General features: G+C 39.3%; 1 long non-coding RNA gene across 1 annotated transcript in view; it reads left to right on the top strand.

The window, feature by feature from the left end:
• The first annotated feature begins 8,268 nt into the window (after nucleotides 1–8,268).
• Nucleotides 8,269–24,490, top strand: part of LOC122108559 — a 65,287-nt gene continuing 49,065 nt past the window's right edge. The window contains exon 1 of the long non-coding RNA XR_006147591.1: nucleotides 8,269–8,662. This is a non-coding gene — a long non-coding RNA (uncharacterized LOC122108559). The remainder of the gene's footprint in view (nucleotides 8,663–24,490) is intronic.

Genomic DNA, 24,490 nt, shown 5'->3' on the forward strand with positions numbered 1-24,490 from the left:
GGGGAGGAAGAAGTTAAGCCAAAAAGGTTTTAGAATTTAAGCTTCTCATCATTTAGCTCCTTAGTTTGCTCTATTTTGTTCCCTTAAAGCCTTTAATGGATCTAGATAAATCTGAGCTTTGCTAGCACTCCACCACTTTCTGCGATACAAATCCTCTGTGACCTAATCTAAGATCACTGGTGTTTCTAAGTTCATTTACTCTTGTTCCATTTGGTTAAGGTTTTCTGTCTTCCATAGAGATTTTCTGCATTGAAAGATGGACAAATCTGCTTAAGCTTGCAATTGGGTTTTTCCAAAACTTTCCATTGATTTCTTTTTTTAAATTTATTTTATTTTTTATTTTTATTTTTTTATTGTGAAAATACTGTACAGAGGGTTTACAATTACATGGGCAAGATAATGAGTACATTTCTTATCAAGCATTGTAGCCTCCTCCTTTGTTTCCCCTTCCCATCCTCCCCTGGCCCCCCCCACCCAATCCTCCTCTCCACCCCAACAAAGTTGTAAAGTTTTCAGCATAATGACTTGTACATCTCATTGTTGCAATGGGTCCATCTGTATCCCTATTTAAACGATTTGTTTTTTTTCTTCCCCTCCACAAATTATACTGACATGAAACACAGTGAAAGCAGGGGTTATACTGTAAGGGAGGGACATACAAAGCAACAAAGAAATAATCTTATAAATGTGTTAGAAACAATCGCATGAAAGAAAAAAAAACATTTGAATACATATCTTAGGGTTCATTTCCCTAACATCAACTTATTTGACCTTTTCTGCTTGACTCAGACATATACTAATTATTGCAAATAAGGGAAACCATGGGACCTATGTTCCTTTGGGCCTGGCTTACTTCAATTAATATAATTTTTTCCAAGTCTTTCCATTTCCTAACAAATGGGGCAATGTCATTCTTTCTGATGGAGGCACAGAATTCCATTGTGTATATATACCACATTTTCTTAATCTATTCATCTGCTGAGGGGCATCTGGGTTGGTTCCATATCTTAGCTATGGTAAATAATGCTGCAATAAACATAGTTGTGCTGGTAGCTTTAGTATGGTCTTGTTTGTGATCATTTGGGCAAATGCCCAAAAGTGGGATTGCTGGGTCATAGGGGAGCTCTATGAGGTAAAGAAAGAGAATACTGGGCTGGGAAGGTGGCTCAGTGGTAGAGCGCTTGCCTTGCATGCATGAGGCCCTGGGTTCAATTCCTCAGCACCACATAAGCAAAAAGAAAAAAGCTGGAAGTGGCGCTGTGGCTTAAGTGGTAGAGTGCTAGCCTTGAGCTGAAGAGCTGAGGGACAACGCCCAGGCCCAGAGTCTAGGCCCCATGACCAGATCCCCCCCAAAATAATAAAATAAAATGCTTTAAAATAAAAAAAAAAAGAGAATACTTTAAAAGCTGTGACAGAATACAGGCAATAAGGTCTGGCAGTTGTAGTCAAATAAAACCCAGGCCCTAGCTGCTCTTTCCTCTACCCTTCAGGTCAAATAACCAGGGAACTTGGTCTCTTCAGTCTAGAATCCTGAGCCCCAGCAGGACTAGGAAAGCTGAGCTTATATCTAATGCTCCTATGTACCTCTAAGCACCCTGCATAGCTTTTACTCCAACACATTCGTATGGTTTTCTTTTTTGACTATTTACCTGTCACCTCAAACCAGAAGCACATTCTCTTTTAGACTACAAACTGTGCATATTTTATGCTTCTAAATAAGTACTATCTACTCATCGCCCATAGAACAGGGTTTCTGTTGACATTGTTTTGGTAGAGGCTGTCTTGTGTATTATTGGACAGGCCAGAGCAAGGCCCTTACATCATTGCAATATAAAAGAATATCCAGGGGCTGGGAAGGTGGCTCAGTGGTAGAGCGCTTGCCTTGCATGCATGAGGCCCTGGGTTCGATTCCTCAGCACCACATAAGAAAAAAGAAAAAATGCCGGAAGTGGCACTGTGGCTTAAGTGGTAGAGTGCTAGCCTTGAGCTGAAGATCTGAGGGACAGCGCCCAGGCCCAGAGCTCAGGCCCCACGACCGGACCCCCCCCCCCAAAAAAAGAATATCCAAATGTCCTCTTGGGGTACAAAATCACCCTCCCTCTACCCCAGGAAGAATCACTGTTATAAAATAATACAGATGTTCTCTAACTTAAAAGAGTTCAATTTAGGATTTTTCTGCCTTACAGTAATGTGAAAGTTATACATACTCAATTCATTAGAAACTGTCCTTCAAGTTTTGAATTTGGATCTTTCCTCGAGCTAGTAATTTGTGCTTTTATCCTGTCTCATGTTGCTAGGCACCACAAATAACCAAATATCTACAGTGCTCCCTGTTGCTAAGTAGTGATGCTTGGTAGATTGTTCTATACAGTGTAATTTTTGCTTATATTTTCTTTTTCTTTGCAATGTTTAATTATATTTAAGTAGTTGTATAGAGGAGTTGACATTCAACAAAGCAGTTGTTGAAAACAGTGTGTCTTGATCAGTGTCCCCCCTTTCAACATTCTCATCCATTCCTCCTACCACACCCCTTCCCTCATTGGTCTTAATTTTTAGGTTGTGTATTGATTTTTTTTTCCATTTAACAAAGCATTCTATGTGTGTAATGCATCCTGATCTGTGTCACCACTTCAACATCTTCACCCCTCTTCAAGGAACCCCTTCCATTATATTTCTCATTTCTATGGCACATACAATGAATTCTCGCCTGCATTCTCTCCCCTTTCCCCCTCATTCTTCTACCCCAACCCTTTGGCCTCACCCTCCCCTCTTGCAAGTACCCATTTCCTGGTCCTTATTTTGCTGGGCATTCACTTAGTCTTTCTAAAGAATTAGAGGATTGAAGCTCCCCATAGTCTATTACACCTCAGTTCATTTGTAACCATTTGCATACTATCCAGTGTGTTTGCTTATAGATTTGTAGGCACATTCAAGCTACCACACATGAGAGAAACCATGACATTTACAATTTGCCATGGGTTTACTGGGCCCTATATCCATCCTGAATCAAGAATCATCTGCACTCCAAAGGTGGGGTAAATGATTTAGTTGTCATCATCTTTAATCACACAATTGTGTTCCTTCCCTTATTAGGAGAAAGCCTTGGTATTTACCAATATAGTCTCTGCATGATACCTTAAACATGTTTTTAAAAATCTCATTAAAATCAAAGTTAAAAAATGTACCACTGGGACATAGGTTCGCTATTCGACTCTCTAAGGTAGGAGTTAAGAGCATGCAGTATGGAACGTGCATTCCATTTTGCAATCTAAACCTAAAAGACCACATGTATGAAATCACGTAAGTTCTTTGTGCTCTTCAGTGAATGATAATCAATTAATCTCAAACATAATCTGAGATGATAATAATAATCCCACCTGCCCCAAACGGTTCATTGTTGGGAGGGTTAATAGTTGAGTTAATAATTGAATAACTCTTAGAAAGTTTCCCAGTCCAACGTAAACAAGAAATAAATGTTAGAGCAAAGCCAACGAGTACGGAGTCTTTAAGAAGTCTCCAAATTTGGGGACATTTGTTTAGAGCTACATGGAAGTTTAATGACTCCCCAACACTATGGAACTGAATTATAAGATTACAGTCAGTTCCGTAAGTTTATATTCTTAAGATTTGAACTTCATTCAGCTATGATAGTAACCTTTTCTTTTTAATTGTAATGCTAAAGTGGAACCTAGGGCCTCCCACATGTCAGACAAGGGCCTTACCACTAATCTTTTTCTAGCTCTCAGATATTAATTTTAGGAATAAGTAGAATAACTCTTAGAAGATAAGAACTTAGAAATCTCATTGTCTCTTGTGCAGGCCAGCCAGTGTTTTAGACTTAACAATGAGGAGCAAAGTCACAATAGAAATGAAGTGGCTACCATTTTGGATAATACCTTTAAGATAGTTTGTGTGTGCTGGGGATGTTGGGCCATTAATCTAATGAAATTTCTTTTTCTTCCTGGTAGGTATGTTAAAAAAAAAACTTTAAAAAACATGTTATGCTTTGTTTTTGGTGTGCAGTGATTTTTAGACTGTCACTTTTATATCAATTTCATATGTTGCCATACTTCAATATTGCATTTTAGAGGAAGCCTAGTATGAGGATAAGAACATGCCTTTGAGATGAAAATTTCATTTTTACAAGTGGGTGAGGTACTTCATTTCTCTCTGGCTCAGTTTCTGCACGAACAAAGTTAACATTATGATCTCATCAGAGAATTTCAGTCCAACTCAAAGGAAAGGACCATCTTTAGAAGTTGGTGCAGACCAAGATTTGATGTTAAAGTTCTATAGCTATTAATCACTTTTATTTTTATATCTCCAAATATGTTGTATAGTTAATACTTTTCCCAGCATTTTTATGCTCTTATTTTATTTGACAATGAGAGTAGTATTCTCAAAGTAGGAGGATCACAGACCAGGCATAAAATGAGATCCTACCTTGAAAACAGCCAGTGCAACAGGGGCTGGAAATGTGAGTCCAATGGTAGAGTACCTGCATAGCAAGTGTGAGGCCCTGAATTCAACCCCAGTACCGCACAAAAAAAGGATGCAGAAAACTCACCAAGTATATCACAGGGATAACTGCCAGAGTGACCATTCTTTCACTATTGTGGAGTTCCATGGGAATTTATTACCAAAATACCCACTGAACATCAAACTATCAGTATAAGCAGGAAAGCTTAAAATTTGCCAAGGCCTGAAACCAACAAAAGTTTCTACTGTGTTGATTGATTGGAGGTCCTGCTGGGGCCCACAAAAGTTCCTTCATTCTCTCCAGGCACTTAGCTCCAGGGAACTCATTAGCAGTGGGGGAGAGGGGGTGCACAGGCTCCATTTAAAGGAACATTTAGCTTTCTTCTGCAAATTGATTTGTCCCTCTCTATACATTTGTTTTTCATTTACAGGACCATTTCAGCTATTTTTGATTTGTCATGTAACCTAGGTAACCTCAATCAGCTAAAATAAGACCTAATTCCAACCTTGGCATGGAATTTAAACCACCCCATAGCTTTACACAGTGGCAAAGTTTTTGTGGGGTGGGTTGAACTCTGCTCTGCTCATATGGGGCCAGGATTGCGTGCAAGAAGGGCCTAGATGTGCAGAACTCTTGGATGGTGCTTTCCTCCCACTTCTTTTTTTTTTACCATAGTGTTTTTATTTCCCTTTCTGCTTTTACTTTCCGATTATGCCTGTTAGTACATGTTAGAGGAGGGGCTGGCAAAGTGTCTCTAAGTAGTACATATTTTCAGCTTTGCAGAACAGGCACCTGTGGTATCTGTCATGACTATTCTACCCCTCCTGTCCCAAAGCAGCCTCAGATTATATGGAAATGACTCGCTATGGTTGTGGTCTCAATAGAATCACATGGCTGTTGAAATTAGGATTTTACTCTTCAAGTATCATGCAATATAATTATTCTTTTAATCATTTATAAAGGTAAAAAACTATTATCTGCTCACAGCTTTAAAAAAAACAGCAGGAAGGATTTGGTTGACTAACCATACTTTTCTGACCTCTCGATGCAAGTAATATGAGCCCAGACAAACACAACATTCTAACGAAATGTTATGTACATCATCTGATATAGACTAGACTCCCACGTTTCCTGTGTTGATGATGACAGGTTTAAAAGAAACCCAAGCTGTGTGCTGGGCAATGTTCTAGGTGTTCTGCAAATGTTTTTTCATGTCCACCTTCAATCTACCACACATTCTCACTTCCTTGGGCTCTTTAGTTTGTGAATGTGAAACCAGCAACTTCCTGTGTCAACTTTAAGTAGCTAAATTTTCCTATTTGAGTTTTTTTTTTTAGCCGACCCTCATCATGTCTTTGTTTATTTTGGCTCCAAAGACTGACCATATTCATAGCAAGAGCTCAGAAATGTAAGTAGCATTTATTTGCAGATAAACATATTCTGGCCAATTTCACTAAAACCTCCTATACTATTCTTATTCCCTCTCCCTCTCTCCTTCCCTTCCCCTCTCTTGCCCTCTTTCCCTTCCTTCCTCCCTCCCTCCCTCCCTCTTGTTCCCTCTCTTCCTGCCTCCCATTCTCTCTCTGTGGCTCTCTCCCTTTTTTCTCTATCTCTCAGTTTTGAGACACCATCTCTCTCCCCCACTCTCCTTTTACAGACCCCATCTTACTTGGTAGTCCAGTCTAAGGTCGAAGTCATGATCTTTATGCCTCAACTCAGACTCCTAATTGCTGGGTACAAGCATGCATCACCTCTCCAATGTCATGAGACTTTTTGATTATGCATAGTTATTGTACTTTTTCATTCCGTGTTTTAAACTTATTTAAACTTATTTGTCTTTTACATCTTTCTTTTTCACATCAGGCAATAATTCCTTATATCCCTTATAGACTTATATATGTGTCCTTTTACCTCAACAGCCTTAGTCCTAGGACTTTTCCAAAAGTATAAAATTAATTTTCCCCAAACACCACACACACACACACACACACACACACACACACACACACACACACACACACACACACACACACACACACACACACACACACACACACACACACACACACACACACACACACACACACACACACACACACCCCTAGTTCCCAGTAGCACAAACTTAAAACAAGGTACATGGATTGTAGGCTTTCTTTTAAATGATGTCTGTAAATCTTCACTTAATTGTTGATCTGACAGATTGCATATGTAGAGGAAGTTTATTAGCCAGAAAACTCTTTTCAATGGCATAAAATAAATTATTTCTTCCCCAAGAGTTTATTTTGGGATCAGATCAGAAAGAAACATCCGAATCATAATCACTTTAGCAACAACCCTTCTACTCTTTGCAAATAACATTTACTCAGAACTCCTCTCAGTATTCCTCCCTTTCAGGGAAGGGGAGAAGAGAAGGGAGCAGCAGCCAGCTGTGGAATATGGAGAGACACACAGCCTTGTGCGTGTGGCAATCAGTGTGCCCTTTCCAGCCAGTACACCTGAGACAGGGAAGAAACATCGTTTGGGCATTCTCTCTAAAATTCACTTGTGTTCTCTTGTGCCTTTGATAGGAACATTGAGACATAAAGGCTTTGTCCAAAGAGGAAAAGCTGGGGGAGGGTGAAAGCAGCAGCTGTGGCCCTGCTGAAGGGCTCTACACAGGCTCACAGATCTCTGACATCTGCATTTCCTCTGCCCTGACCTTTCACCAACCCTTGTCTGACCAGGGGGTTGTGCTCCCAAGAATGCGAGCCTATGTTAGAACACTTCATATGATCAAGGACATGCCTGGGTGGCCTAACAATAAAAGCACAGCATCCTGTAGGAAATTGAAAAAAAAAGCAAGCAAGCAAGCAAGCAAGCAAGAAAGCAAGAAAGAAAGAAAGAAAGAAACAGGAACTCCAAGTGAGCAAATCCGCCAGATCATAAAAGTCAAGCTATTTGATGTATGTTTCATTGCTGATTCATAGGGTGGAAAGAGATTTTTTTTCGCGCGCATGCGTGCGCACATGCGTGTGTGTGTGTGTGTGTGTGTGTGTGTGTGTGTGTGTGTGTATGGCACCTTGGCAAATTTTTGTATTCAATGATAAATGTTTTGAATAAAGTTGATTGAAACAAAACAAAAAACAGAGAGTCATCTTAAAATATACAGCAATGTACGTAAAGCATTTTGTGTTTTATTTTGCTTTGTTGTTGTTTTTATTTGGTTTTGCTTTGTTTGTTTTGATTGGGTTTGGTTTGGTCTACAAACAATCATAGATGAGAATGTCAGGCTCTTCTTTCTGTCCCTACAAATATCAGCCTATAGTGGAGAGGACATTAGAAGGATACCCCCTTGATATTCAATCAGTTGCGCTGAAAAGTGGCATGTACGCCATGCAAGTAGCATTTCTGTTCAGCTCAATACAAATTAGTTGTATGGTGTTTGTTGTGCCTAAGTTACCTTTCTGATCTGATGGTGTCTGTCTCTAATTTTAGAGGCTCTGGTAGTCCCTCAGTACATTTTCTGATGAAATTTACTCCAACACTAAACTCCCAGAGCTGTTCTATTGCTGCTTGGGTAATGTTCCACTGCCATGCCCAGAAGAGCAGGGAAATTCCTCCCTTAAAGGCCAGGCCCACGAGCCCAAGAGATCATGCACTTCTACCATTGCTTCTCTTGAGATAACAACCCTCATTTGCATGATGTGTTGACCTATGCAGGAAGCAGTAGACAACCCAGTCAGCTGTCAAACATATGCAAAGCATTTCGCTCAAATACAGGAATCTTTGATACTCTTGATATTTGGACCACATCTTTCTTTGTGGTGGAGTTTTATACTGGGTACTATAAGATGTTCAGATGCAGCTCTGGGCTACACCTACTCAATACCAGAAGCTCCTGCTTTCTCAAATATAACAACTGAATCGTCTCAAGAAATTACCCAGTAATTCCCAGAGACAAAATTGCTCCCAGACAAGACCACTCTTTCATATGAGAGAATTGTGGGAGTTCATAAGATAGCTAATCTAATTCCTTTCAGCTTGGCTCAGTTTGAAGCATGAATCATTCTTTTAAAGACTTTTGAAATATAGAATAAGAAGTGGTACAAGCTAGATCACATGCTCCATGAAGAAAATGGCCCTGTCTTATTCCTTAGCTCTGAGATGCGATCATAGAAAAAGTAGATGCTCAATAAAATTGTGGTAAGTTGCATTATATTTTTTAATCTTACTACTTTTCTTTCTTTCCATTCAAATTTAAGACTGTTGACTCATTTTTCTTGGTCACTGGGACAAAAGGATGTTTTAACTTTGGATTGCCAATCTTAGCTCCAGTTTTTGGATCTTAATTTTCCTTTCTTACTGGGCATGGTAGCACATGCCTGTAAACCCTGCCCTCAAAGGCAGAGGCAGTAGGATTGTGAATTACATATCACGTATCCCATGAATGCATTTTCTTTGTTACCAGATCTTAGATCAAGGGTGCCCCAAGATTTATGCTGACAGTGAAAAAATTAAAGGAATGTCTCTGTCCTGGATAAAATATTGCGTCTTTACATTTTTTTCTTTGATAGAGTTTCTTTAACTTTTCCTCTGACCCCAGGTCTATACAAACTGAATGAAGTCCTTGTTGGCTATCAGTGACCTCTAAGTCTTTGTTATAGGTCATACATTCTCATTATTGAAAAAGAAAACCCTTTTTGGGCCCACATTTTCAGATATTTTCTTTTTACACACAATTATTCATGGACAGTAGAGAAAAGAGACCATTAACCTAGAGTCCATGTGTAAGAGTTAGGAACTGGAAAATCTCTGAATTAATGGTTGACCCTATGTATGTGGAAATTTAAACTTCCCTCAACAGGATGTCCTGACCACTTCAAGATTAACTACTCTTTGAGATTCTTGGTTTTAAGCAAGCTTGTTTGTCATATTGTATATATGATCTTCAGAGGAAGTGATCATTTCATTTTCTCAACAAATGCATATCAAGAACTATCATACATAAGGTACTACACCAGACTGAAATCACCTGGGAGTGGAGTATTCCACAGATGCACGGTTAAAGATGACAAAGGTTATTTGCAGGCTGGGGTTGTCCTGTCCTGGACTTGGGAGCAGTCTGGACCCCAAGTAGGGTAGGGCTTGTAAAGGCAAAAAACAAACAAACATGCAGGTGGCAAGGCGGTTTCACAAGCAAGCAAGCTGATTCATAGAAGGGAAATTGGCAGTTGGCCTTATCATAAGCAATTTCATAAGCAATTTTCATGAGCAATTTTTGTCAACAATTCATGAGGTCACATTCTGGAGCCATTTGGGCCAGGGGGCACTTCTGCAGCTGTCACTGGACATCAGAGATAACACATAGCCCCAGGGGGGTCAACCACTGTGACCGACCCAAGAGGACAGCATTCCACTGATGCTGCCTGAGGCTAGAGGTACCTGCAGTTTCAGGGCCCGGGGTGGGGGCTTAACACGTGCTACTTCAGCTAATCTGGGGAAAGGACTGAAGATCTAAGATGGCTTTTTAAAACTACATCTAAAACTGGGTTCTTACACAGACCTAGGCATTGGGGCTATAGTAGTAGCGAGACAGAAACATGACTGCCTCATGTAAGTTCTAACAGTAAGATACACTAGTTCAAGAAGGGAAGTCCACTCTACCCACCTGAATATGGCCAGTGTGTGAGCGTTCCAGAAACCAGAACACTAAAGCAAAAGCCATCTATACAGATCCAAGTCATTACTAAGCAAAAGAAAATATCTCAAGAAACATAGAGTTGGAAAAAAACAGACAAATAAAGAGGCATGTCCGATTTTGTCAGGGAGAAACCTTATATAGAGGCTTGGTCTAGCATTTCTTTAGGAAACTCAAAGGAAACATGAGGAATTTCTTGAAGTGCATATTCAATTAGAGTAGAGAGGCTTTTGGTGATTGGAAAGTGTTCAGGTTTGCTTTTACTCCTTCATCTTATAGTGCTAGAAAAGGGAAACAATTGGCTAGGAGATTTGGGTGAGTGTAAGAGTCCCTCAATAACCTAGTTTATGGACCATTTTGACTTAGCTGCCCTAGGTGACATTTCTGAATAGGGAATTGCTTGTGATTAACAAAGCAAAGAAGCAATAAGACAAAAAAATCATAGAGCCTTATTTTTCTTAGTTGCCTTATAAAGAATGATACTGAAATGAGTCAGAAGTTATGTCAGATGTTGTTACATAATTAATTTTCTCATTTTAGGAATAATGTGCTCAAAAGCTATTTTCAAACTAGATATTTATTTTCTAGTATCGTATACACATTAGGGGATATGTAGCAACTCACAATCTCATTACACTCATTAATTGTTAAAGAAAACATTGTTCATAAAAAGACAATTCTGAGCACAAGTGCTATATTCTAGATCAGAAAAGTAAACCAGGGAAGTCCATGTTTCTAGACAAGAGAAAGAAGCTTGCAACAGGAAAAGAGGAAATATTACCTTAAGAGGTACATGAGAGAGTTAATGGTTTGCTGAGAATCATTGGCAAGTAGTTTTATGTTCTTTTAAATATTTCCAAAATGTATCACTACTATCAGTTGTGAATATATTTGTATATAATTGTTGGGACAAGAGACATACTAGGAAATTGAAGAAATTTACTTTCACCCCTTAAACATACCATTGAGGACTCAGCGAAAATGGAATGAACACCAGAAGGCAAGGGTCAGAATTTGGGTTCAGAATACTGTTGGCCAATGGATACACTTCTAATAAGATCATCAAAGGTTTGTTTTTGGAGTTCTTAATCAAATCACCAGTCAGAACCAAGAACCAAGTCAGAGTTCTTTGGAAGGATTAATGTTACATCAATGTAATACCTTTTTTTCCAAATAAAGTCTAGTACCTAGGGCTCAGATGAGTCCCTAGTAGTTGATTTGAGGCATCACTTGGGGCAAGTAAAGGTTGTTTGGGGTTGGTATTCCTTTGAGAAGGCACTAGTTTCTGGGTCTTTATAATGCATCTTTTTCTTATGGAAAAGGAAATGATTGTTCTGGAGATTAGGATAAAATATGCAACAAAGCTTGTTTTTCTTTGTACCTGATATTCTATCCAATGCACATGGCCTTGAAAATCAATTCTGGGCTTGGAATGAAAGCTAGCGCCTGCAGAGAGATAGGATTTAGAAGCAAGAAGGATCCTCTCTGGGTGGCCACCACCACCAGTTTCCATTTCACTTCTAAAATTGTAATTTCTCCATTCATCCATCTGTTTGCATAGGGCTTTTTCATTTTGCATTGTTTTGTTTATTTTGATTTTTGTACTGTAGTCCAATACCAACACACTTGGAGGAACAGCTTCGAGGCAGTGTTCATGAGCAGCTGAAGGAAAGGATCAAATTAAATAGCACATATACTCCCAGTGGGATTTTTTTCCCTCTTTGTGCTTTATAATCTTCACATTGCTAAATTCCATAAATTGCAGTTGATTCTTCCTAGAAGAATTGCTAAGACACTGCCAAAGCAAACTTCGGAAAGCTAGGAATGAGGCCTTTATACAAATATATGGTGAGCCCATATCAATGACATAGTTAAGTCATTGATGAGGAAACCACATGTAGGAGAGACTAATGCACATAAATAGTGGGAAACAATGTTGAAGTGTATTTTCAGAAATAGATTTTAAAAAACTCTAACCTCTGGGGCTTATTTTATATTTTATTACCAAATAGAACTAATTTGCATACTGTATAAAATTATCTGATTACCAGACTACAAGCCAATTATCAGTCTACAAGTTAACATTGACCTTGCATACTGTCCCATCCTGAATTAATAAATCAAAGATGCTTTTCCCTAGAACCTAGAATACATTTTAATGGGCTTTGTAGAATGTGCTTAAGTGTGCCTTTTCTTTACATGGTCACACATAAGAAAGACATTCTGCTTAAAGTTTGGTGGAAGAGGATCTTTTGATCAAGATCACTGAAATTTCCTTATAGCTTTTCCAAAAGCTCTATGTCATGAAAACCTTCAACAAAGGAAAGTAAAGTCCAGTAGTTGAAAATGGAGATCTTGAAGGACCTATCCTATCAGTAAACTTTTGCCATATACCCAATTTGGATGACTTTGGCCTAGGATCTCACTTGATTATAGGTCTGTAATCTGCCAGGACATGTTTGTCAATGATCATTGTAAGCTGACATTCTGAGCAATGTGACTGCCCATAGTGGGCACCATCTTCCTACTCTATGTTTTGCTAAACCACACTTGCAGTCCTTCAGAATATTGCAATAATCAAATCAAAGCCCACAGGCAATCTCAAGCAGAAGAAACCACAGACAGCCTGTCTTCCACAGGCTTCCAGCTCTAGCTGACCATGTTCATTTCTTTGTATTTGAACTCCCATGACCTTAGAAAGGGTTTAACATAACAATGCTGACTAAACAAGCAGAAATATTATAGCTTCTGGACCCAGGTTTCAGAGGCATCAGAATTAGAATCCAATTCCATGCCCATACATCCACATAGCTGTACCTGCTCTCTGGGTTTTCTTATCTATACAGTAGAAATGGTAAGATTTAATTTGTCTCTTTTCCAGAATTAGGCTAAGTTCTATCAAATGTATGTGATAAAAGTGCTTCTTGGGGCTGGGAAGGTGGCTCAGTGATAGAGCACTTGCCTTGCATGATCGAGGCCCTGGGTTTGATTCCTCAGCACCACATAAGAAAAAAGCCGGAAGTGGCGCTGTGGCTCAAGTGGTAGAGTGCTAGCTTTGAGCTGAAGAGCTGAGGGACAGCGCCCAGGCCCAGAGTTCAGGCCCCACGACCGGACCCCCCAAAAAAAACACCACCAACAACAAAAGTGCTTCTTATAATACACGTTATTAAAATCTATTCTAAAACCAAGCACTGGTGGCTCATACTGATAATCCTAGCTACTCAAGAGGCTGTGAGCAGAGGATCATTGTTTGGAGCCAGCCTGGGCAGAAAAATGAAGGAAACTTCATCCCCAAAACAATCAGGAAAATGCTTCCCTGGACATGTGGTTCAAGGGGTGAAGCACCACTGATGAGCAAACAAGCCACAGGGAGTGAGTATAAATTCCTGAGTGCAAGCCATGCTACTAACAGAGGACAAAAAAGGACTGGAAGGAACCCCCTCTCTCCCCGAAGCATTTTCTGGAGTTATTATTCTTAAATGTTTTATTATTTATAATTATCATATAGCTGAGCTTTTTTGAATAAGGAAGATGTCAGGGTGATTTTAATTTTCCTTTATTTTTTAAAATATTGAGAATACATCATGCTCAGGGGCTTCAACAGCTTCTCAAACATTAAATAAATGAATAAATACTTAAACCCTTTGGCAAGTAACTCTGTGTTTTGATTTTTTAAAATATGGTTACCGGGTCATGATGTATCTTATTGATTACATATTGAGTTACATAATTTTGGTTTGACCTATATACATTGACTGTTGTACGAGCACATCCAGCTTCCACATGGTTAAAACTGAAAGGACCTTAGTCAGACAGATGAGTGACAAGCAGCCTCTCCATATTAGGTTATTGAATCAAAACAAATGGTCCTGACATTCTCACTCACCAGATGAAGACATCATTTCAGAGTTAAAAGTCTTGCTGGTAGCAGACTCAAAAGTCATAGAAAAAATATCTGTTTATGTGCAAGTATTCCTAAGTACACTTTCTTTTTCTTTTGTCAGTTGTGGGGCTTGAACTTTGGGCCTGGGCACTGTCCCTCAGCATTCCAGCTCAAGGCAAGTGCTTTACCACTTGAGCCACAGCGCCACTTCCGGTTTTCTGGTGGTTTATTGGCTTTGAACCGTGATCCTCAGATCTCAGCCTCCTGAGTAGCTAGGATTACAGGCCTGAGTCACCGGAGCCTGAGTATACTGTTTTTATTTTATGTTTTCTTTTTTTTATTGTGAAAATACCGTACAGAGAGGTTACAATTACATGGGCAAGATAATGAGTACATTTCTTAGCAAGCATTGTTGCCTCCTCCTTTGTTTCCCCTTCACTTCCCATCCCTTCCCATCTCATCTCAGTTCTCAGTTACCCCCCCCCCCCCGCAAAGTTGTATCTCATTGTTGCAATGGATCCACCTGTATCCCTATTTAAACGATTTGTTTTTTCCCTTCCCCTCCACAAAGTATACCAACATGAAATACAGTGAAAGCAGGGGTTATACTGTAGGGGAGGGACAAGAAAGAAAAAACATTTGAATCTTTATCTTGGGGTTCATTTCACCTAACATCAACTTATCTGACTGTTTCTGCTTGTCTTGAGACAATCTTGCCTCTTAATTCCCAATCCCTCTGCCTCATCCTCCCCAGTGATGGGAGTCTAGGTGTGTACCACCATGTCTAGTCTGTGAACCACCCTATTAATACCCAAGAACATCACTTGTATTTTTAATGGACTTAATTATTTAGAACAATTTTAAGTTCACAGAGAGACTGAGAGGAAGGAAGGTACAGAGGTTTCCTACAAAATGCCTTATTCACACCTGCCCAATGCGTGGATGCTACTCAAAGTTTACATTCACTCTATGGGTTTATACAATTGTGTAAGAGCTTGTATTCACTATTACAGAATCATATACAGAATCATACTTTTCCAGAATTAAAATGTAGCCATTGCCATTGTGGGGAAAGACTGTTAATAGGCACAGGGTTTCTTTTTGGAGTAATGAAAATGTTCTGAAATTTGAACCTTTGTGAACATACTAAAAACCACTGAACTGTGTGCTTTAGAAGGATGAATTTTATGGTAATGTGAATTGTATTTCATATTTAAAAAAAACGGACTCTTGGACTAGTTGTCTTCCTAACTATAGCAAAGTTGATGCTGACTTAAGCAAAACCACATGGGTTCCTTTTTCACTGTTGGTATCAATAGTCCCTTAAATGGAAACACCATAGTATTTATATCCACTTTTGTTTTCATTCACTCCCTATCTCGTAAGTTGTGTTTCCTCCTTCTGTCAGTACATTTGGTGAGCAATTTTACAACTTTTCTTCTCTAAGTTTAAGAAATGCTAGACAATGTAAAATCCAAACTACCTAATGAAAAGTGGTCTCTTTCTAAAACAAAGTAATTATTAGTTGCATTTTTTTCTCTTTTAGTTTTCTATTTCTTTTCTTTCTCTCCTCTCTCTTTCTTTATTTTTGTGTGTGAGCTTATCCTAAGGCTTGAACTCAGGGTCTGGGTGCTGTCCCTGAGCTTTTTTGCTCTAAAGCTAGGGACCTACTACTTGAGACACATCTCCACTTCTGGCTTTTTGGTAGTTGATTACAGATAAGAATCTCACAGACTTTCCTGCCTGCCTTGGTTTTGAACTGCAATCCTTAGATCTCAACCTCCTTTGCTAGGATTCCAAGCCTGTGCCACTAATGCCTGGCTTATGTTTCTGCATCAAAGAGGGTTTAAACTGTAACTCTTCTGTGTATCACCTTTTTAATAACAATAAAAAATACATTGAAAAAAGAGGGTTTGAATAACTTTCTCCTATTCTTTCTTCTGTCATTTTATATTTACAGGCTTAAGTCTTGGAGTGAAACATACTTAGGGCCTTCGGGACTTCCCAGGTATTTGCAGGTGGTGTAAATACACAATGTATTATCAACAGATAAAGCCAGAGGTTTGGCCAAGTGGCTTGGAAAGGCCAAGTTCTGACTAAGATAAGCCATATCCTGGGGCCTCTCCCCATGTGTACACAGAAGACCAGTTCTTCCTCTCCCTATCAACTGATCCTGGACTCTGAGTACCACTGTGTTAAGTGGCTTTCAGATAACTTGTTTCCAGGATTGCAAAGATACAAGCTCTCCTTGAAACTGAGTCATAGCCAGACGCCTGCTTTCCGTGCCTGTGTTGATGTGATGATAAAGACCTTCTTCTTGTTGCTTGGGAAGTATGAAGAGTCCAGTGAGGAATCAGACTCACTTCGTAGGAAAAGTTTTGGGAGTCATTAGGAAATGCCTAGCTGCTCTGTCAACTGGGCTACTTCTTCACCTAAGAGAAAACATGGCCACACTGTGAGGGATACTTAGCTTATTTCATCCTAAACCGAAAACATGCTTAAATCAGTTTATACTCTAGGGACTAGCTCTTTAGAGGAATCTAGAATTGTATTTAGGGAAAACTCAGAGAGAGAGAGACAGAGAGACAGAGAGAGAGAGAGAGAGAGAGACAGAGAGAGAGAGAGACAGAGAGAGACAGAGAGACAGAGACAGAGAGAGAGACAGAGAGGAAAAGAGAGAGAGACAGAGAGAGAGAGACAGAGAGAGAGAGAGAGAGAGAGAGTCCTCTGTACATTGGTAATTTAGAAAATGTGATAATTTACCTAATCTCTGGTGGCAGACTGAGATCTGAGGATTACCAGCCCAGGCAGGAAAATCCATGAAACTCTTCTCTCTGGTGAACTACCAAAAATGCTAGAGGTGGATCTGTGGCTCAAGTGATAGAGCACTAGCCCTGAGCAAAAAGTTCAGGGACAGTGCCTAGGTCCTGAGTTCAAGCCCCAGGACTGGCACCAGAAAAAAAAATGAAAAAAATGTGATAATTTAAAAAGGTTCTTTCATTGTATGGAGGAAGCAGTGAAAGGCGATGTAATATCCTTTTCCCTTGATCGACTTGAAGTTTTGTGGAGTCAAAACCTTGAATGAGTGGACACCTTTTCTCAGTCCTGATTTTAGAGGAAATGGTTTTGGATTTTCACCATTAAGTACAATGCTGGTTTGTCATATACAGATTTTATTATATTGAGGAAGGTTCCAGGAATGTTCTATGGATTCCTAGCTTCTCTAGAGCTTTATATCATAAAGGGGTGTTGCATCTCATCAAATGCTTTTTCTGCATCTTTGAGATAATGAGGTGCTTCTTGTCATTGCTTCTGTTGATGTATTAATTACAGTTATTGATTTATGTATGTCGAACCAGCTTTGCATCCCTAGATGAATACTTGATCATAGTGTATGATTGTTTTGGTTAGCTGTTGAATTCAGTTGGACAGAATTTTATTGAGTAGTTTCATAAACATTCACACAGAAGAAGACCAAAGGAGTCTGTTCCTAAGAGAGGATCACATAGGTACAATAGCTATATGCATCTGACCATATTAAATAATATTTATCGAAATGAACTCCATGAAGTGGAAATAAGAGGGTTATTTTCTTGGTTGCTGCTTTTATTTTCCTTTATTTTTGTCTTGTTCATTTATCTGTCTTTGGGAGGGTGAGGGGGGGCACAGAAATGGTGGGACAATGGGTGAACAAATGCAGCAGTGGTACTCACTAGACACTATGTTGACAATGAACAACTTGTGGTGGAGACAGGAGGGAAAAAACTGGGAGAGAGTGAAGAAAGGGGTGACTGTTCAAAAAGAAAGGGTGAATAAATGTAGCAGTGCTATTCACTAGACACTATGTTGAAAATGAGCTATACAACTTATAGGGAAGAGGAGTCAGGAGGGAAAAACTGGAGAAAACATGGGAAGAAATTATATGCATTACCTGTATAGAACCATCACAATAACTATAAAACCATTTTTCAAATGTACTTTTTATCTGACTTATGTAACTATAGCTCCTCTGCACATCATCTTCACAATAATTTTTTTAAAAACTTGATTGTTCATCATTTCACCTTCAGTCCCCTATCTAGAGCCACAAACATAGGAGGAATTCCATAGATAGATGCTGTGAGTGAATACATGAATATTTCATTATTTATTATAGTAGTCAGAACAAGCCCTGGAGACATGTGTCATCATCTGTTTGTAGGCAAAGAGGTTGTGACTGCTGTGGGTTAGCTAGTTTGTTGGAGATTACACAGCAGATGAGAGCCAGAGATCAGAGGAAATCCACGTCAGAGTACTGACTCAAGGCAAAAAAGGTTGACCTGGGCCTTATAATCCTGTTGTTAAAAGATACTTCATTTAACTACCATCAGACTTTAAAAACATCAGTATAGATTTATAAAAATGGGTTTGAAGTGCTTTGGCTCACATAAATTGCCTTTGAACAGTAATAACATAGAGAGATTCTATTCTAATATAGCAATGGCTCGCAAAATGTGGTCCCAGAGCAATAATGTCAGCATCATTATGGAAGCTAGTAGAAACACAGATTCCCAAACTGTCTGCTAGATTATTGGAGCAAAAATTCCAGGGTAGGGTAGGCTGGAATGGGGTAGGAAGATATCAAACTGTATTTTATTTAATAAGATCTTCAGAGGATTCTGATCTATACTCAAATTTGAAAAATACTAATGTGTTACTTTATCACATGTGTCTGTCTTAGGTCTAGCTGCTAGAACAAAATTCCACTGACTTGGCAGCTTAAGCAATAGACATTTATTTATTTCACAGTTGTAGAAGATGAAAAGTCTAAGGTCAAGGTTACTGGTGAGGCTGTCCTCATAGTTTATAGATGGCTGACTTCTTGCTGTAGTCTCCTCTGTATGTGTGTGTGTGTGTGTGTGTGTGTGTGAGAGAGAGAGAGAGAGAGAGAGAGAGAGAGAGAGAGAGAGAGAGAGAGTCTGAGAGAGACAGAGATAGAGAGACAAAAACAGAGACAGAGAGAGGAGAGAGAGAAACAGAGACATAGGTAGAAGGAATGAGAGAGGGAATAAGAGATTGATTCTGTTGCATGAGTAAACATGGCCATCTTATCTACAAAGTCAATTCATCTGGCACTTACAAGGACAATAATCCCACCATGGGAGCCTGAATCTCAAGACCTTTTTTAAATCTAGTTATCCTCCCAAAGCCCCACATCTGAATACTATAAGATTATGGGGTAGCTTTTGCGCGTGTTTACAATTATTTTACACAAATAGATGCATGAAGTGTAATAGCTAGATCAAAAGATATGTACAACTGTAAATGCCCACAGCTTTTTTGTTATAAGATCGCAGGGTCAGAACAAGGAGGATTGTGGGTCAGAACAAGGAGGATTGTGTCTGCCACCAGTGCCTTCTGACTCCAAGATGCTCTTGTACACATAAACTTAGTAAATATATGAACATTCTACCGCAGAACTTAAAGCTGGCTCTGATATGCAGATGCCAGTGCAGGAAACCATTAGATCATAAGAAAGCTTTGGAGGTTTAAGGGAATGAAAAGGGGAGATAAGATGGAGTGCAGACAGCACTCTTCCTTAACAAGCAAATGGCTGGGAAAGTTATAGCAGATTCATCTTGCTTCAGGATTAACTGAGATTAAACTTCAATGCAATGAAACTATGAAGCAAAAGCCAAAGTCCCCAACAAGGAGGAATTTCATAGTCACTCTTACATTAAAATATCTTACTGCATATAAATCAGGAAATTATTAAAACAAAAACATTCCAAGCATTATAAATGTTTCCAGAGACATCTGAGTCATTTTTATAAAAATAGACTATTTTGTTCTTATTACTAAGAGTGGCTATCAGAAGCTAGAAATAGAAAGCAAAAATTCATTGCAGAGTTGGTGTGACCAGAATCCAAATATTCCATGAGCATAATCCACACAGTGGGCTTGAAGTTATGATCACAACTGCAATACTTCTGGATGTATGACCTTGGACCGCATTACTCTTTAACCTCCATGGCCTCATTCAGAAAATGGGCACACAGTTCTCTGTCCTTGTTCATTTCCCATTCGAGGAGATAATAGCCCAGAAAATGCTTTATAAAAGCTATCATAATGGTAGATGTTACCATGACCAAAAGTAGATTTTTATCAGGTAGTGAAGATCGGGGTTTAGTCTTTGCCTGTACCATTAATGAATTTGTGGCTTTGGGTAAGCAACTGGGAATACATCTTGTGGTGCCTCACTTACAAAGGTCCCCAACTTCTGGGTATTTCTCCGGAGTCTCACTCCTTATTAGAAGGAGTTTCTCATTAGGCCATTTCCCTGAGGTGATACACTTCTCTGAAGTGCACAGGCAGGGAAAGCCAAAGGTAGGCCTCCTGCCTCAGGCTGCTACTCCATGATTTCTTCATGAGTCAAGAGTCCCCCAAATCAGGCTTTATCTTAGTCCAGGCTGAACTATTGCTTGGCTCCTTGCCCTTCTCTGCGTTCTCCCTTGCTCCTTTCCTTCTGAGAGTCTTGTGATATTTCATCTATAAGCTCCCATACATCTAAATCTGGTTGTGAGGCCTGCTTCTAGGAAATCCATCTTAACACAATACACTTGCTCATCTTCTACCACTCATTGCTCTAATTTTGCTCCAGAGCCATTGCTCAAGCCAAAAGAGTTTAAAACTAAGCCAGTGTTCTCTGTGATTTCTATTTCAACATATTCACTATCTGCCTTCTTGTTAAACATGTGTGTGTGTGTGCACTTGCGCGTGCATGCGTGTGCATGCACATGCCAGTACTGGGGCTTAAATTCAAGGCCTCTTGCTCTTAGCTATTTCATCCAGTGCTGGCACTTGAGCCATGCCTTCATTTCCTCTTTTTGCAGGTTAATTGGAGCCAAGAATTGCTTGCGTTTGTTGGGGTGACTTCATACTACAGTCCTCCATTTTAGCCTTCTAAGTAGATAAACCCTCAGACACGAGTCACCAGTGCTGGGCTAAATACTCATTTTTATATAAAATGTAGCTTTCTAAAGTGACCTTGGTACTAAGCATTGTGGTACACACATATAAACTCAGCACTCGGAAGAGGCAGGAGAATTTTAAGTCTGAGAACAACTGGTTCTTGAAACCAGCCAGGACTACATAATAAATTCAAGGTCAATCTGGGCTGCATACAGAGACACTGTATCAAAACATCAACAACCAAAAGACCTTGATGCTTCTCACATTACCTGCATCCCGATTACATTCTAATGTTTATGCAGTAGCCCTAAAAATGTCTCGGAAAACACTCTTTCTTTGTAGAGGTAAAACACATTTATTTTCAGCAAATTGGAGCCTAAAATTTGTCAGTTTCACTGATCCATCCAAGTTATAGCCCTTGTTGGTTCTTTTCCCAGGACTGTAAATGAACACTCTGTTCTTTTAGTTTTGTTTATAAAATGCTTTTCCCCCTACCAGGCTATCTTTCTGCAGCTTGGATGAAATCCCAGAGGGCTGTGTCCCTGAGTACAATGGTGTTGCTACTGCAATCTCCCTGGTTGCAGACATGACTACTGTTTCACTAGGCAGTGTTTCCCATAGTAACCTCCACATGACATGTTCACAGGAGAAGGCAGGGAAATGGTCTAGTCTGTGGCATTTAACAGAAGACTTGCCAGAATTACCTTCCAGAGTAATTTGAAAAACACAACCATCATATCAGATATGTCAACACATTACATCATTCCTTTGAGGATCTGTTAATACCCTGAAAATATTATCAAGCACCAACTATTCATTTGTGTATTCAAAGATGGACAATGTCAAGCCGTGAGCCTAGAAGACTCAGGAAGTAGGATGTCTTGGCAAACGGAGTTTCCAAGTCTCCGAGCTTCCTTCACTTTTCATTGGCTAACGTGAACATCATTCTTCCTGCTGAAATTGATCAATGTTGCTACTACTCTCTGTCTTTAGCAAATACACATGGAAGGAAAAGGGAAACTGCTAAGTTTTGCATAGCTCTTAGACACTACAATTACATCTTCCTTTGTCTTTTTCTTCACATTAGTTCTTCAAGAACTAACTAGCTAAATTTGGTGTTCAGTGGTTAACATGGAGTAGACTAAAGTGATATAAAACCTGGTCTTTGCTTTTAAGTTGGTTTTAGTCAAATTAGAGAGATAACACATGACTAAATTGGATAGAATTGTGTATATTTCTCAGATAAAGAATCTAGACGAGGATAGCTTAACTAATTTTACTGGCCTCCTCCAGATCCCTGAGATAGAGCTGAAACTAATAGATTTTATTCATTTATAACATGATGTTCTAGCATGCATGTTGAAAGCATAATAAAGCAAATTACTGTATGTATCATTTCATCTCACACAATTACTTTTTGTGTGACAAAAGAAGCATAATCATGTTTAAAATTAGTTTTTTTGTAAAACATCCCTAAAACCATAAACTATATTCAATTGTAATGTGATTAACTACAAGTTGATTAACTATAATGTACAATTTCTTACATTAGCTCCCTAGACTTGCATACTTTATAATTCCACTGTAATATGTATATTTAAAAAAAGAGATCCTACCATTTGCCACAACATGGATGGGCATGGAAGACATGCTACGTGAAATAGGTGGGACAAAGCATGGGAAATCTTCCATGGCTTCACATATGCTGAATCTATTGTGGGGGAAAAAGAAGAGAAGAGAAATATAGGTCAATCATACACAGAGAGAGAATGAAACCATGTGTGTGTGGGAGGGCAGGAAATGGGGAGATGTAGTTCAATAGATCCAAAGTAACAGCCTGATTTTCTGGGCCAGCCCTCTTTCCTCTTTCTACAACCTCAGATGAATTGACTTTGTTAGTAAGTAAAGGATATAATGGCTATATTCTGTGGCTATAGAATAAGCAGTATAGAGAAGACAGAACTGAGATTGTGAGAAATATCCAGGGATGACAAAGTGGAAGTATAGAATGTGGTTGTCATGGAATTATTAAAATGTATATTCAAGGAAGTGGCACTGTGGCTCAAGTGGTACAGCACTAGCCTTGAGTATGGAGCGGCTCAAGGACAGAGCCCATACCCTGAGTTCAAGCCCCAGGGTTGGCAAAAAAAAAATGTATATTCAAGACATCATGTTCTGATTAGTGGGTAAACCAAATGTACATTCTAAGGATTCTGATGTGCATTCCTCTGAGTTAAAACAAATTACCAATGGACCATATATTCAATACTGTGATAAGTGCTTTGAGAGGAAGACAATGTAGGAGTAAGTTATCAAAGAATTTACACTCTTCTTGAAAAAATGCTAGTTGCCAAGGAGAATTCTTCAGATAACCAGGCCATTAGATGCATAGTCACACCAACCACATTACTGTAGAAGACAGTTTGTTTTGCAAGATTAGGGACAAGAATGAGGTTGCCCCAAGTTAACTTGGGAGAATTTTAAAAGTATATGGTACAGTGTTTTACCACCTGATATCCATGTCTCGTGTGTCTGCCAGTGAATATATCATAGTTTCTTGTTGTTTTAATTTGATTTTCTTTAAAAAATATTGTTTTTATCTTTAAATAAGTAGACAGAGAGGTTTCAATTTGTTTCATTTGTCTTCTCTGAGGGATAGGACATTCTTGTCTTTTTCCAATTCTTGTTTGTTTGACATTTTTCTTCTCTGAGGGGTAGGACATTCTAAAAAACAACCTCGGGTCAACAGGCAACTCAAAGTCAAATATCAAATTGGCAGAACCTGGGGCTCTGGATCTGTGCTGTAACTGCTTGGTAAACATAATAGGCAGATGGTACAGGACCACTTCCACTCATTCCAACAAGTAACTCTTCAACCAGCCATCTTTCTACCAGGTACCCTACGAAACGGCATCTAAGGATGTATTTTATACAGAGACATCAGTACCTTGAATTTCCTTAGAAATATTTTAAATTTTAAAAATTATTATTATTTAAAGAAGAGTGGACCTGTGTGCCTGCGGCTCACGCCTGTAATCCTAGCTACTCAGGAGGCTGAGATCTGAGGATCACGGTTCAAAGCCAGCCCGGGCAGGAAAGTCCATGAGACTCTTATCTCCAATTAACCATCAGAAAACAGGAAGTGGTGGGGCTGGGAAGGTGGCTCAGTGGTAGAGCGCTTGCCTTGCATACATGAGGCCCTGGGTTCGAGTCCTCAGCACCATATAAGCAAAAAGAAAAAAAAAGTCAGAAGTGGCACTGTGGCTCAAGTGGTAGAGCACATGCCTTGAGCTGAAGAGCTGAGGGACAGCACCCAGGCCCAGATTTCAAGCCCCATGACCAAAAAAAAAAAAAGAGTGGGAACAACTTTTGCAAATGGTGACACTGACGCTTTCTGTGGAATTTCTGCAGGCTTTTCCCAGGCATCACTACGCTAAAATCTCTAACTTTTTTTTTCACCAGTTAGGAAAGTGCTCTATCCTTTGAGCCAGTCCCTTTT

The sequence above is a fragment of the Dipodomys spectabilis genome, unplaced genomic scaffold (genome assembly GCF_019054845.1).
Source record: "Dipodomys spectabilis isolate Male_0828 unplaced genomic scaffold, ASM1905484v1 ptg000061l, whole genome shotgun sequence".
Classification (NCBI taxonomy): Eukaryota; Metazoa; Chordata; class Mammalia; order Rodentia; family Heteromyidae; genus Dipodomys; species Dipodomys spectabilis.